This window comes from Littorina saxatilis, linkage group LG9, assembly GCF_037325665.1.
Source record: "Littorina saxatilis isolate snail1 linkage group LG9, US_GU_Lsax_2.0, whole genome shotgun sequence".
NCBI lineage: Eukaryota > Metazoa > Mollusca > Gastropoda > Littorinimorpha > Littorinidae > Littorina > Littorina saxatilis.
In genome coordinates this window covers 50,253,052-50,268,974 of record NC_090253.1, presented here as the reverse complement: position 1 = coordinate 50,268,974, position 15,923 = coordinate 50,253,052, and the positions used below count along the sequence as shown (strand labels likewise).

Here is a 15,923-nt window from a genome sequence, read left to right as displayed (position 1 = left end):
CGCACAATGACCCATCGAACTTGTTTGCTTTGACGAAGAAAGCCACCGTTCTGTCTGCCCACATACTAGTGTGCCTGTATCTGTTTGGAAAAAAAGGGTAAAACATAATAATGTAAAAAGATGTATGCATAGTACAAACGTAGCGTTAAGAGTTAATGGACGGATTCAGTAGCCCCGACAAGTCTTCTTCAGGGCATTCGTGACCTTTGAACAATCATTATAATGTGTTACTTAATATCTGCTGTAGTCTCACGCCTAACACTCAGGCCACTTTGCCTTTACTCCGTGATGGCGCCAGTATTTTTTCAAACCGGTACGCAAACTTTTCTGATGCAAACAGTCCTGAAAAAAAATGGTAGACAGGTCATTCGAACCAGTAAGAGTCCAACTCAGAGTACCAGTTTTATTGTTTTACGGGCGAAGAAAACCTGGTAGTTCTAAAAGTCAACCGGTAGGTCATACCGGCAGCCAATTTTGTTCCGATATTTTCTCGTTTCAAACGGTAAAATACCGGTAATTACCGGTTAACGCCAATACTGGGCCCTTTACCATATCCTGTCTGCGCGTTCTGGTTTAAAAACTCGCAACGTATCCGGACATCTGTCGAGACAAGTCAAATATTAAACTATATATACACTGGCGATATTCCGATCTTAACTGTGCTTGGCCATGTTAACATCAAAATACATGTACTGACAACTTTTCTTTGTGGACAAGGTGCCTCAAAAAAGCTCCTCACATGTGAGGTGAGACAGAGGGCGTGTTGTGTATAGCCCTATCAACACGGGACTTGAACAGCACTTTACATATTATGGGTAAGAGCCTAGTCACACACTTTACATGTATGGGTTCGAGCCTATAGTCACAGTGCAACAATTTGCACGCCAACACTGGATTTGAACAGCACTTCACATGTATGGGGTCGAGCCTATAGTCACAGTGCAACAATTTGCACGCCAACACTGGATTTGAACAGCACTTCACATGTATGGGTAAGAGCCCAGTCACACACAACGATTTGCACGGCCATACGGGCCGCTTTTTGAGTAAGATCGAGCTGCGATGGAGATACGATTTGCTCGCAGTCGAATCCCTCGTAGCTTCGGCCGTAGGTAAGTACCAATCAAAACGCGCCGTTGCGACCTTTACGCCGTGACTTGAAAAACTTGCGGACAGCTGCAGCGAACAGCGTCTCTTCGTCGATTCAAAATTGTTCGGAAGAAAACAGCTTCCTACTCAGATACAAAGAAAACATTTCAGGCGTGTACTACGGTTCGGAACCGTCTAAGTAATTACTTTCTCATTAAGTCGTAATCCTCAAAGCTTTATTTTTTTTATTTTTTAGAAAGGGTGAGAGCGATGTTTCAACATTTATAGCAGAACCCGATTCTCCTGCTCTGGCGCAGTGCATTTGACAGGTTGCCGTTTGCGAGTCAATCGGCGATTGTCTCGTAATGAAACAATCCTACGATTGAATCGCTGCCGTGTGACCGTAGCTTAAAAACATAGGGTGTGTTATGAAGCCTTATCATGACGGAACAATCAAATTTGAACAAACACCTCACATGTAGTATAGAAGACATAACCAAGCTCAGGAAAGGTTACTCTCGCGGAAAATAGGACGTTCCCAAAACAGGGAGACAAAATAACACGCTTAAAGTTTGACATTGTGCGTTGTTTTTGGTGTTAAAAATTGACCTACAATTAAAGAGCAGACATCGGCCTCGAGGAGCACCGCAATTTTGAAGAGTTCGTAGCCTTTTCTTATTGAGTATTTTTTCTGCAAAAAATATTCAGGATCATCAAGACTTGCAAAATAGAGTGCGCCCTGCTGAACATACGATTTGTTGGTGGTTTTTTCGTCACCAGAGTGTGCGAAAGACTCCAACAATACAGATGAAACACACCAACCTCGCTACTTCGGAGCCGTTTTGACCGATGTCAGTCACTAACTATTTTTCGATCAAGTATAACCCATGACGTCAAAAGATGTTGGAATTTGTTTTTTGCAACAATGTTCATCGTGTGATTTTACAAACAACAAAACCACTTTAATTAGGAACATGTCTTAATTCGCTGAATAACAATGGGTTATTTCATACGTTAGATCGGGAAAGCCATATCTAGCATCATACAGAATTGTTCATAAAAGTAACAATACACTACATTCTTTTTTTCAAAAACTAAAGTCTGTTTCAAAGACTTTCAGCAACTTTCCACATTATAAATCGAGAAAACAGAGCACTTTGAAAGAAATTTGGTGCACAAAACATTATTTCTAATCACGAATCATTGTGTGAACTTTCTTTACAATTTTATTTCATGGAGTGTACGTATTTTTCTAGCAATAGGCTTGTTCCCTTTTTTGAGCGAACACTGTTTTCGTGGTGCGCTACCTCTGTTTTTAAAACAAAAATGTTAAAATACACGGCGGCCATAATTCCTTTTTATTTCAATGAATTTCAACTTCAACAAGATTGTTTACGAGTGCAGCTTTAAAAAAAAATCAAGCATGAAGATTTTGACAAAAACAATTGGTTATACCTACATGAAGGGAAAGACTGAGGGCGTATCGTGTAGTCCTACGAATACAGAAGTAGGTGACCGTCTCTGGCGCAAAAAAAACTCCACTGCCTCCCACTCCCCCCGTGTGTTGAGCGAGGCCAGGTAACCGCCAAGTCGCTTGCACGCACGGTTCGAATCCCTCCATGACCGCGTGCGTCCTTGAGCGTGATCGTATGCATAACACCTAGGACAACATAGTTGGTGGATGTGAGTGTGTGAGTGTGTGTGTGTGTGTGTGTGTGTGTGTGTGTGTGTGTGTGTGTGTGTGTGTGTGTGTGTGTGTGTTTGTGTGTGTGTGTGTGTGTGTGTGTGTGGGTGTGTGCGTGTTGATGTGTGTCTGTCTGTCTGCGAGTGAGGGAATAATATTGTATACGCCGATTGACCTATTACACATAAAATATGTTTGTGTGGGTGAATGGACAGACAGGAGAAAGAAATATAACAACAGACATTCTGATACACACAAATAATAATTCTTCCACACCAGAATGCCATTATTCCACGTAAAGTGAAATTGTAATCTGATATCCGGAATACGGATATTCACACAACTTTCACTATTTCACTATCCAAACTCTGCAAAGAGTCATTCAGACTTTTAGTATACACATACATTATAACCAAATAAACCAATGTTATGACAACAACTGTCATCAATGTTACTTAAACAGTGTAATTCTGAAAATATTTAACATTTATTGAACACATTTGGTGGCACATCGCACCACAACACAGGATTTTTCACGGTCCTGATCCTGGAAAATGCTGTGATGACGCCAAATGTAGGGGAGAACCAACATCACCTGGATGCAACGAAATAGCGAAAGTCTCAAAGCAGGAAGCGCAGAGTACATCGATGTGCATCAGAAGTCCAAGTTCCAGACTGCGAGAGTCCCTGAAGAAGGATGTTGCTTCACCCACTTGCCGTGTAGATCCCAAAGGTCAGGCCTGCCACCCGCAAGGCCTGAAACCATATAAACAAACTCGCACAGCAAATGGGTTTCGGGCAGAACATTGAAGGAAAGAGTTAGTAGTAATAGACTGAAGTCAATCCACAAGAGTCCAATAACTTTAAGATGTATAGGACATTTCCCAATACAGCATCAGAAGAGCAACAATTCGGAAGCCTAGTTTCAAACAAAAAAATTAAAGAGCAGAACAACGTTCAGAAAAGCGAATATATTTTTTGAAGGCATCAGATATCTAACGACCCAGCTGCTGAATCTGGCTGTCTGATGCCCCTTGGGCAGCTGCTGTTGTTGCCGCACCTATCCTGAAGCTATGCGATTTAAATTGTTTAGGAGATAGTTTACAAAATCTTAGTGCATTCTTCAGTTGACAGTTAAACTGGGCACGAGTAACCGAGACACAAGGTGAATACTGAAAAAGAGACCCAGAATGATCACCTCTGATCTTTAAGTAAGTTCTCATCAGAGAAACAGGACAGACAATTGGAGTTTTCCCTTCCTGTGCTGTGTTTAAAAGATAAAAAGTTGATAACCAAGTCCCTATCTCGCATGATAAGTTGTTCCCGACGCAGGAGATGTGGGTTAGCGGCGGCCACCTGTGACAAAACTGTTATTTCTCATATCCTCAAAAACCCACGAAAAGCCAATGAGAACATGGCTTGGAAAAGAACACGGACGTTTCTAGATGTAATCGTATGCTGTAAAGCTAACAGCAGTTTATCCAAAATAACTTTATCAATAGGCAGTCTTGTATCAAACTGTCTTAGCTGCTTGTGACAAGACTGGACCAACTTTTGAACCACAAAAGCCGATGAAGGATCTGGCAAGCTTCGAAGTTTATGTAAGTAACCAATCGCAGAAACATGAGAAGAAATGGAAGAAGGAGCAATATTCTGTTGATACAGATGAGATATGAAGAGAGCTAACGTTCCGACTGAAACAAGCAAAGTCGAACACAGATTGTGTAGTAAAGTCCAATATCTCCTATATGCTCCTGAAGACGAGACATGAGATCAGCGAGCTTGTTAGCCTTTCCAGGAATGTGGCGAGCTTGGAACAAAATGTTATGCTGAAGGCAGGTCAGCACCAGCGATCTCAAGATAAACATTAATTTCCTGTCTCGTGATGTCTGTTGATTAATCACTGAAACTAACGCTATGTTATCGGTATAAAAACATATGCACTGATTAGCTAGGGAAGTCGCCCATGTTTTTACAGCTAGCAGGGGATATAGCTCAGTTGGTAGCGGGGATATAGCTCAGTTGGTAGCGCGCTGGATTTGTATTCAGTTGGCCGCTGTCAGCGCGAGTTCGATCCCAGGTTCGGCGGAAATTTATTTCACAGAGTCAAGTTTGTGTGCAGACTCTCTTCGGTGTCCGAACCACCCAACGTGTATACTACATTGGGTGTGCACGTTAAAGATCCCACGATTGACAAAAGGGTCTTTCCTGGCAAAATTGCTTAGGCACAGTTAATAATTGTCTACCATACCCGTGTGACTTGGAATAAGGCCGTGAAAGGTAAATATGCGCCGACATGGCTGCAATCTACTGGCCGTATAAAATTTCATCTCACACGGCATCACTGCAGAGCGCCTAGAACTGTACCCACGGAATATGCGCGATATAAGCCTCATTGATTGATTGATTGATAATTGGGTAGAACTCCAGCAAAGTAATGTTTTGTCCAGCCCATTCCTCATTCCACGTTCCATAGAACCATTGGTTGCCCAAGATGGCACCGTAACCCAACTTTCCAGCTGCATCTGTGTACAAATCAAGGTTAGGAGAAGAGAACCACCTTTCTGGTAACATGACAGACTTGCCATTGAAGAACAACAAAAACGTTTGCCATGTGAGCAAGTCGGCCCTTGCCTCAGCGGTAATGCGAATGTAGTGTGTAGGCTTCGAGACTCCGATGGTTAAGTTAATGAGTCGCCTGAGAAACGGTCTGCCTGGCACCACCGCATCGCCAGCGAAATTCAAGGTACCAACAATCGACTGCAGATCTCTAAGCTGAATTTTGTTTTTACATAAACACGCAGTGATCAGCTGTCGGCACTTCACAAGTTTGTCCTCAGGTAATCGTATCTCCATTGTGACCGTGTCCAATTCATAGCCCAGAAAAACCATAATAACCTGAGCAGGGCCCCAAAAAAATGTTCGGGGCGAGGGGAACACCAATATCCATGCATGTAGACACAAACGATTGCAAATCTTGCCTGCATTTCCCTTCTGTCACGTTCAACAGCAGAAAGTCGTCCAACACGTGGGACATATGTTGAATATTTAATTTTTTCAAAGCTATCCATTGCAAAGCTCGGCTCAGGCGTTCAAAGATCAGACAACTAGCACTACAGCCCATTGGTAAGCAGCGATCAAAATAATACCGCTGTCTCCACCGAAACCCAAAGAGATGATAATCACTTGGATGTAAAGGAACAATTCTGAACGCATCTGCTATGTCAGTTTTAGCTAGCCAACAGCCTTGCCCCAAACTTCTCAACAAAGAACCCGCAACATCGATAGTTTCATACGTGACATGAGAAAGTTCAGTAGGAATCCCATCATTGATAGAAGGCCCCTCTGGGTATGATACGTGATGGATCATGCGAAATTTACCGCTATCTTTCTTTGGTACCACACCAACGGGAGATATAGCAAATATTTTGAAAGGAGGAACAAGAAAAGGACCGGACAAACGGTTTTGTGTTTGTTCCTTTTCAATCTTTTCATCAATTTGTTCAGGAAATTCTTCAGCTGATTTCAGACTTTTACTTTCGTTCATAGGTAAAGAACCCTCATGCCCCACATGAAAACCGCGATGAAAGCCGTCTAACAACTTCTTTTTTAAGTTAAGATCATACCCAGCGAGCCAAGTCTCTAGCTTAGCTGGACAAACAGGAGTAGAAAGTGTATTAGCGGGCACCGGATTTGGAGATTGTAGATGGACCAGGGGTAGAGGACCCACGAAAGGGCTGACCCAATTTGTTGTTGTTGTTGTTTGGGGTTGCAAACCTGGACAAGATTTACGAAACGGCCGGTTTTGGGCCAGTGCACTTGAAAGCTGGATGGTCATTAAGGCAGTGGAAGCATTTATGTTGGTATGCATAAGTAGTGCCAGCAGTGCAGTTTCCACTTGTGTGGAACCTGAAACAAGCCCCTTTTGGTACCCTTGATTTCTGTGTGATCTTGTGCTGGATCCCTGCTTCCTGTTCTGCGGGTCTTTCCATAAGAGCTTTAACATACAACTCAATGTTGGTACCGCCCCAAATCTCAACCCCCCTAGAAATCATTTGTCGGAACTCCTCATCGTATAGCTGCCACGCAGCTCGTTTATCAGCTAAGATGAGGATATTTTCCAGGTGCAGAGACATGCCCGGAATGGACTGGGGACTCTGTATGGCCAAGATAGCCATGTACATGTTGAAGGCTTTGATCCAAAGGGCCAGTGGAAGAGGGGAATTTTTGTTGTTCGGTACCAAATACAGTGTTGGCGCCCCAACACCACCAACAATTTGCAGAGACAACACATCGTCTTTACCTTTGTTCAAGAGCTCAGACATTTCCACAAATTCACCAGCCCAGACTTTGTTTTTAACAGACAGACCCACCCAATCAGCGTTGCTAATGTTTGTAGGGACAAACGAACCTGTCATAGAATCAGCCAGGTTAGACGTGGCTGCATTCAGAGCTTCGGTGGACGATTCTGGAGAAGAAGAAGCTGGGGGGTTGCCAGGCAATGTTTGCAGAGCAGCCTCGATGCCCTCCTGGATCCTAGAGTCCATCTGGGCCATAAGCGTTGTCGCCCAAGGAGCCAAGGCTTCTGTCGAATCAGGAGTGGAGCTGGTACCCGGAATCGGGCAACCAGTAGTAGCCAGAGAAGCAGGTGTCGGAGTAGGAGGCATTCCATCCCCTGAAGCCGCAAACGGGGAGGAGCTAGGCCGTCCTGATCGTGTCTTTTTAGTAGGTCTAGATTTCGGCATCTGTAAACATTTAAATTGAAAACGCGACAGAGATAGGAGTAAAACGTATTATGAAAGAATATAATTATGCCAACCACAGCAAACCAAAGAAAACATGAAAATATATAGACTGCCGACCACAGCCATAAAAGTAAAATCGACTGCCGACCACAGCCACACAAAAAGAAAATCGACTGCCAACCACAGCCTCAAAAAGAAATTTTACTGCCGACCACAGCCACTGAAAGAAAATTGACTGCCGACCACAGCCACAAAGAAAAATTGACTGTGGACTACAGCCACAAAATAAAAATTGACTGCCGACCACAGCCACAAAATAAAATGTGACCTTCCACCACGAAATGAGTCGCATGTCACCTCGCGCGGTTCTGCGCTAGGCTTAATATAAGTCCGGGGAGTGTCTGGTAACAGTGTGAGGGTCACCCTAGTCACAGGCTTATAACTCAAACAGTTTTCGCTCTTTTCTAAAACGGTTTTCACCACTGGATAGAGCATAAAAAACTCTTTAGGAAAATGTAAAAATATGAAAATCATGCAAAGGTGACATGCGACTCGTTCCGTGGTGGAGGGTCACAAATAGACTGCCGACCACAGCCAAAAAAATAAAATCGACTGCCGACCACAGCCAAAAAATAAAATAGACTGCCGAGCACAGCCACAAAATAAAATCGACTGCCGACCACAGCCACAAAATAAAATCGACTGCCGACCACAGCCACAAAATAAAATAGACTACCGACCACAGCCACAAAATAAAATCGACTGCCGACCACAGCCAAAAAATAAAATAGACTGCCGACCACAGCCACAACATAAAATCGACTGCCGACCACAGCCAAAAACTAAAGTAGACTGCCGACCACAGCCACACAAAAAAATAGACTGCCGCCCACAATCACAAACAAAAGATAAATAAAAGAGGCCGCTGACCACAGCCACAATATTATGTCAACAATTCAGTCAATGAAAAATGCATAAAGTAGAACAATTTGCCTGTCAAAGGCATCATACCTAAAGGCATCATACCTAAAGGCATCATACCTAAAGGCATCATACCTAAAGGCATCATACCTAAAGGCATCATACCTAAAAGCATCATACCTAAAGGCATCATACCTAAAGGCATCATACCTAAAGGCATCATACCTAAAGGCATCATACCTAAAGGCATCATACCTAAAGGCATCATACCTAAAGGCATCATACCTAAAGGCATCATACCTAAAGGCATCATACCTAAAGGCATCATACCTAAAAGGTTGAGTACTGGTAAGCAAACACAATCATTAATAGGTTGTTTTTCACATGTACTGAAACGCAGCAACCACATCACCTCGAATAGACTTATACAGGTTATAATTTCCTTGTCTGGACAAATGCACACCGTCATCTGCAAAAAGATGTCTGCAATCCTTGTCATTGCAAGAAAAAACAACTTTGGAATGAAACCAAACATTGATGTATGGCACATCCCGAGCGTTGGCAATCAGTACAGCATTAACTGACGAAGCTCACTGTTGAAATCTGCGAGCCGCTGATGAAGACACTGAGTACTTGGTCCGTCTTGACCCAGGCGTAGGCGAGAAGCGCGGCAATAGCAGACCGAAAACAACACGTTTGACGCCGTAACGACCGCGCAACAAACCCGCCAAAGCAACCACACGTAAAGCGAACTCCTCCGCTGACGACTGACACGGGTAGTCATTACCCCCCCAACTGCAGAAAAAGCAAATCAGGGAGACGTGGACAGTCAAGAAGCAAGTTATGGAGGAGCCGAGCACGGCCAGCTGTTAAACGCCCCAAAGTCAGACCACTTCGGCAGCAGAACTCGATCGAAGTCATCAATGAAACATTAAAATCCAGGCGAAGCCGAACATCGGAATCGGCGACAAGGTAATCACGCAACCTTAAGCCAACGGAATGACAAAGGATAACGGAATGGAAAGGCATCTTAAAGCGAAACAAAAGCAATGAATGGAGCAAAGAAACTTACTTTTTCCAGTTCCGTTGGTAATGTGACCAAACCTCTCTGTATGTGTATATGTCTGTCTCTGTCTCTGTATATCTCTCTCTCTCTACACACACACACACACATACCTAAAGTGTGGATGGTTACCTAAGAGGCGGCACTGGGTGTAGTGCCTTTCTAGTGCACTTGCACTACAACAGCACTGGGTGCAGTACTCGCTCCGGCATCGAAGAATTTTGCACTAAAAAATGCACAAAATTTGACCTATTTCGTCGCCTATAGAGGACGGAAAGAATGTCATTTTGAACATTGTTATGACATTCTTTCCGTCAAAAAAGTCAATTTAACGGTGTTAAATGAAGCGACCATCCACACAATTAGGTTGTCATCCAGAGTTTAGGTTGCCATCCACGTGTGGATGGTTGCCTTATGGTGATTTAGGCAACCAAACCTGTGGAAACGGGGGTACACACACACACACACACACACACACTCACACTCACACACTCACACATACACACACACACACACACACACACACACACACACACACACACACACACTCTCACACACACACACACACGAACACACACACACACACACACACACACACACACACACACACACACTCACACACACACACACACACACACACACACACACTCATACACACGAACACACACACACGAACACACACACACGAACACACACACACACACACACACACACACACACACACACACGTACACACACACACCTGTCGTCCAGTGTCAGATAACCTTGACCGCAGTGACCAGTGTAGAAACAGTCCGCCTCGTCCTCCCCTCCCTCACACTCCCTCTCCACGTTACACTTGAAGTGATCAGCAAAGGCCGGCCACTCTGCCACCGAACAGTTCCACAGGCCGCCATTGCCGCGAAATGGCTGTTGGGATATCTGATACCGAAGAAAATAGTGTTGCATGGTGAGATGTCTCTGAGACACAAAGAAAAGAAAGCGTTCTAAATGCATAGAATATAAATATGTGCAATAAATTAAGTAAGACTTATGCCGGACTTAATCGCCTGGCATCTGAGAGAATAACGAGCATTTAGATGAACAGATGTCTGTCATCCTCGTATCCTTGCATATAATCAGGGGCGGACGAGGGAGGGGGGGGTTCTGGGGTTTCCAGAACCCCCCCCCCCCCCAGCCAAAATTTGTGTGTGTGTGTGTGTGTGTTTTTGGGGGTTGAGTTTAAATTTCTGGGGTATTAATCAGTGACAAAATCTGCTGCCTGAAACTGGTAATCACTGAGACGAGGTGTGTAACCTCTTTATTCCTCCTTTCTTCAGTTATTCAAAGAAAAGAAGAGGTTTTTAGCGAAAGTTTGATCGAATCCTATTCACTCAACCAGTCAACCTGCGCAGGCGATCGATTAATGCGCGGTTGTATAGTTCCGTGCAAATCATTCCATTCTGTTAACACATCTTGTCAGTTTTCCTATTTTGGACTAAAATCAAGTACACAGATATGCTGTTATTCTGCTGTGGCGGCAAAGGCAGATATTGTGTGTTCTGTGTATGTTTTGGTATCGCTTAGGATAATGTTCTTTCGTCAAATGGGACTAGCAGACGAACTTTTGCACCCGTGTTCCAACGTTAAAAACTGTATGAAGTTCAGTTTTCTGGGGAAAATAGTGTATGAAACCGCTTTATGTTGTTTAAATTGATGAGATGTGTGCATTTGGTTGCGTGTGATCTGTTTATTAAATGAAATATTGTTGAAAACTGACCGTCGGATTGCAGTCTGTTGTCGAAGAAACTGAGTGAAAAGAAGGGGAACTACTCTTGTCGCTAGACAAAGTATGAGTTACTTGCTTGGGAAATTGCTTCTGATGAACGTTTGAGCACGGCAGATCTAGATTCAGAAAACAACCGAACTCATGGATTTTATATCCATGGAGATTCATGTGTACAGGCCTGTAGTTGTTAATTTAAATGCGGTATGTTTGTATTGTTTGCTCCAGAGATGTATACTTCGTACATTAGAGCGTTCGGAACTTTTCAGTCGCAAAAAGTAGTACCGAAACAGAACAACTTCTCAACCCATTGCACTATCGAGGATTCAGGCTGTTGCTGGGACGTTATTTGTTTGGTTGCTGGGTCATTATCGAAAAATAACTACCCCTACAAGTTTACAGAGGTAAAGAAGCAGAGGGGGGAATAATGTGTGTTCTGTATATGTTTTGGTATCGCTTAGGATAATGTTCTTTCGTCAAATGGGACTAGCAGACGAACTTTTGCACCCGTGTTCCAACGTTAAAACCTGTATGAAGTTCAGTTTTCTGGAGAAAATAGTGTATGAAACCGCTTTATGTTGTTTAAATTGATGAGATGTGTGCATTTGGTTGCGTGTGATCTGTTTATTAAATGAAATATTGTTGAAAACTGACCGTTGGATTGCAGTCTGTTGTCGAAGAAACTGAGTGAAAAGAAATTTGAAAGGGGAAATACTCTTGTCGCTAGACAAAGTATGAGAGTTACTTGCCTTGGAAATTTGCTTGTGATGAACGTTCGTGCACAGCAGACCTAGATTCAGAAAACAACCAAACTCATGGATTTTATATGGAGATTTATGTGTTCAAGCCTGTAGTTGTTAATTTAAATGCGGTATGTTTGTATTGTTTGCTCCAGAGATGTATACTTCGTACATTAGAGCGTTCGGAACTTTTCAGTCGCAAAAGTAGTACCGACGCAGAACAGCTTCTCAACCCATTGCGCTATCGAGGATTCAGGCTGTTGCTGGGTCGTTATTTGTTTGGTTGCTGGGTGTTTATCGAAAAATAACTAGCTCTACAAGTTTACAGAGGTAAAGAAGCAGAGGGGAGAATAAATAAAAATAATCAGAAGAAATAGGTGGCAGAAGAGAAAGACCGCAGCTTATCTAATTGCAAAGAAGGATATCATTATATATCCCATGACCTCCCTTCTTTGTCTCTGTTACTTCAGTATGGGTATATATGTTGTATTTTTATAGCTCAATAAATACATCATGGACTCAAAAAAATATATGATAGTGCAGATTCCGATTTGGGCGAAGAACTACTTTGCTCCCGACCTTTGACCTCGCGCCGAACAATGTGACACATTTGTATGAAGTTCCAAAATCGTATTGCACGGCTCAGAAAACCATATCAGTTGCACGCAAAAATGAATCTCAGAACTGATCTGATGTATGAGATGCAATAAGCAAACGTTTCTTTCATTATGAAAGCAATGCAGGTCGAAAAAAACGAACATTCAACTTACAAGATAACCAGATGCTAGCGAACCAAAACAAAAACACGAGTACTCTCCCTTGCTTCGTTAGCAGACGACTTTTGAGACCGTCCTTTCCTGGCACGGTTGGGCTTCGCTATCAATCTATCGGCTGTTTCACGTGTTTCGCGAGCAAGTCTACTCTTTTGCCTGGCTCTGCAGTAAGTCCACATTGGCGATGAAGGTATCCGAGAACTTAACATGTGTGTATTTTTCCGTAATCCAGTCATATTCCTTCAAAATGCAATCAATCGGCGGTGACAGACGTGTCGGTCGCGTTTTCTTCACACCCATACCAGTTTAGGTTCATCCATGCAAACACACTCGCAAAACAGTTTATCACGTAGATACATTTCAAATAGGGAGCAAATGGTTAAATCTAAACCTACATATTTGTTCCCTAAAATTTGCTTCTCTGTCAATAAGCCTAATTACACACGTTCGAGAAAAACAACGTGGAATCGATTCTGAATCGAGTAAGCCAAATGGGTCCCAAACCCGTTTCGCCCGTTCTGCCGACCTGAAACGCAAAACAAAAGAATTGTGCGCTTCAACTAAATTAATTTCTATACGACTTCATTACTTTCTTGCAACTTATGAACCTTTACTTAAAGCTTTTAAATGGTCTGAAAGTAGTGTTACCGCGTACTTATCGATGCACTCATTCGTTTTATTTTTTCAGCGACGGTCACTTAGTTTAAGGTTGCAAAAGGGCTAAGTCTCGCTGGCAACAATGTTTTACACTGCACAGATCGCAACAGTGCCGCTAGTAGTCTACACTTTGTGTTTGATGGTAGAATGGGATATACAGATTACAACACTCGTAGTTTTTTATATGGCTTGTATTTCAGTCAAGACCCAGCGGGAATATCAATCGAGAGCCACTCGCCAGAGGCTCGTGTCTCCCGATGATATTCATCCGCTGGGTCTTGACTGAAATACAAGCCATATAAAAAACCACTCGTGTTGTAACCTATACATATCCTCTTTCCCAGACTGACTCACATTATGAGTTGAAATAGTGTTTGTCTTTAAAAGCTATAGCCACAGCCACAAGCTATAGCCACTGCCACAAGCTATAGCCACAGCCACAAGCTATAGCCACAGCCACAAGCTATAGCCACAGGCTATAGCCACAGCCACAAGCTATAGCCACAAGCGTTTGGCCGATATTTAGTTGTGTGTGTATTTAATTGTAAGCAGACATCTGCACTTCTGACAGAATGAATGACATGCTGACACAGGGGTGGGACATGGAAACGTCTCTAAGGCATCGTATACAACTAATTTTTGTTCATCCTTGCCTGGATTCAAACTTGATACGACGATCAAACATGTCTGTGCTCCACACACGTGTGTTTGTTACAGTTCCTTCTAGTTTTGGAAACCTTATTAGATTAGGCCAAAAAAAAATAGGTCTGTTTACGGTAACATAGGCCCCAAAAAATAGGGTCGGTAGGTCGGTTTTTTTTTTTTTTTTTTTTTTTTTTCCCCAAAAAACCATATTTTTACGTTATTTTGCAAAACGAACAAAAGATTTTTTATTTTTTATTTTTTTTTATTTTTTTTCCCCAAACGCCAAAAAAAAGTCTAGGGTCGCGCGAAAAAAATAGGGTCGGTCGGGTTACCGTAAACAGACCTATTTTTTTTTGGCCTTAGCTGAAATACAACAGACATATTAACCTTGTGAAAAGAGAACAGAAGTTTGAATCCCGATTCTTCCTGATCCGGGTCACTGACAAATCTCACGAACAGCACCCCAGCGTTGTACACCTCTGGTAAAGGGACGTTAATGCCGCACGCTTTCAACACTAAGTTTTCTGTCGAGTTGCCTCCCTTGTATACCTCCACAAAGTCGGTCTGTGGATCATTACAATAATCGTCAAGGTGCCATCGTGTGCGCATGCGCAGAAAGCTGACGAGGGTCACATGGTACAAAGGGACTGAAATCTTCTTCCAGCTGTCCATGCCAGGAGGGTAGTGTTTCCCTGAGCGGTATCCCGGTGTTTGAATGAACCCTAAAACCGCAGTCAATGTAAGTCAATGAGCGTGAAAATCAGTGTAGCAAATCTGAGATTAACAAACGAAGTGTAGATGTGGCTGGAGCAGTGAGTGCAGGGACGGGGCGGCGTGAGAGCACAACGGGACAAGGAGCAGGTGTAAAGACAACAACAAAAATAACAACAACAAACAACAAACAACAAGTCGCGTAAGGCGAAATTACTACATTTAGTCAAGCTGTGGAACTCACAGAATGAAACTGAACTCAATGCAATTTTTCAGCAAGACCGTATACTCGTAGCATCGTCAGTCCACCGCTCGTGGCAAAGGCAGTGAAATTGACAAGAAGAGCGGGGTAGTAGTTGCGCTGAGAAGGATAGCACGGCTTTTCTGTACCTCTCTTCGTTTTAACTTTCTGAGCGTGTTTTTAATCCAAACAATCATATCTATATGTTTTTGGAATCAGGAACCGACAAGGAATACGATGAAATTGTTTTTAAAACGATTTCGAAAATTTAATTTTGATCATAACTTTTATATTTTTTAATTTTCAGAACTTGTTTTTAATCCAAATATAACATATTTATATGTTTTTGGAATCCGAAAATGATGAAAAATAAGATGAACGTAAATTTGGATCGTTTTATAAAAAAATATTTTATTTTACAATTTTCAGATTTTTAATGGCCAAAGTCATTAATTAACATTTAAGCCACCAAACTGAAATGCAATACCGAAGTCCGGCCTTCGTCGAAGATTGCTTGGCCAAAATTTCAATCAATTGGATTGAAAAATGAGGGTGTGACAGTGCCGCCTCAACTTTTACAAAGAACCGGATATGACGTCATCAAAGACATTTATCGAAAGAAAAAAAAACGTCCGGGGATATCATTCTCAGAAACTCTCATGTCAAATTTCATAAAGATCGGTCAAGTAGTTTAGTCTGAATCGCTCTACACACACACAGACACACACACACACACACACACACACACACACACACACACACACACACACACACACACACACACACACACACAGACACACACAGACACACACACGCACATACACCACGACCCTCATCTCGATTCCCCCCTCTATGTTTTTACATTTAGTCAAAACTTGACTAAATGTAA

At 42.7% G+C, this 15,923-nt stretch overlaps 1 pseudogene; it reads right to left on the bottom strand.

Annotated features, from left to right (window-relative positions):
* Nucleotides 1–3,431: 3,431 nt before the first annotated feature.
* On the bottom strand, nucleotides 3,432–7,329 carry LOC138977247 (uncharacterized; annotated as a pseudogene).
* Between the last annotated feature and the right edge of the window lie 8,594 nt (nucleotides 7,330–15,923).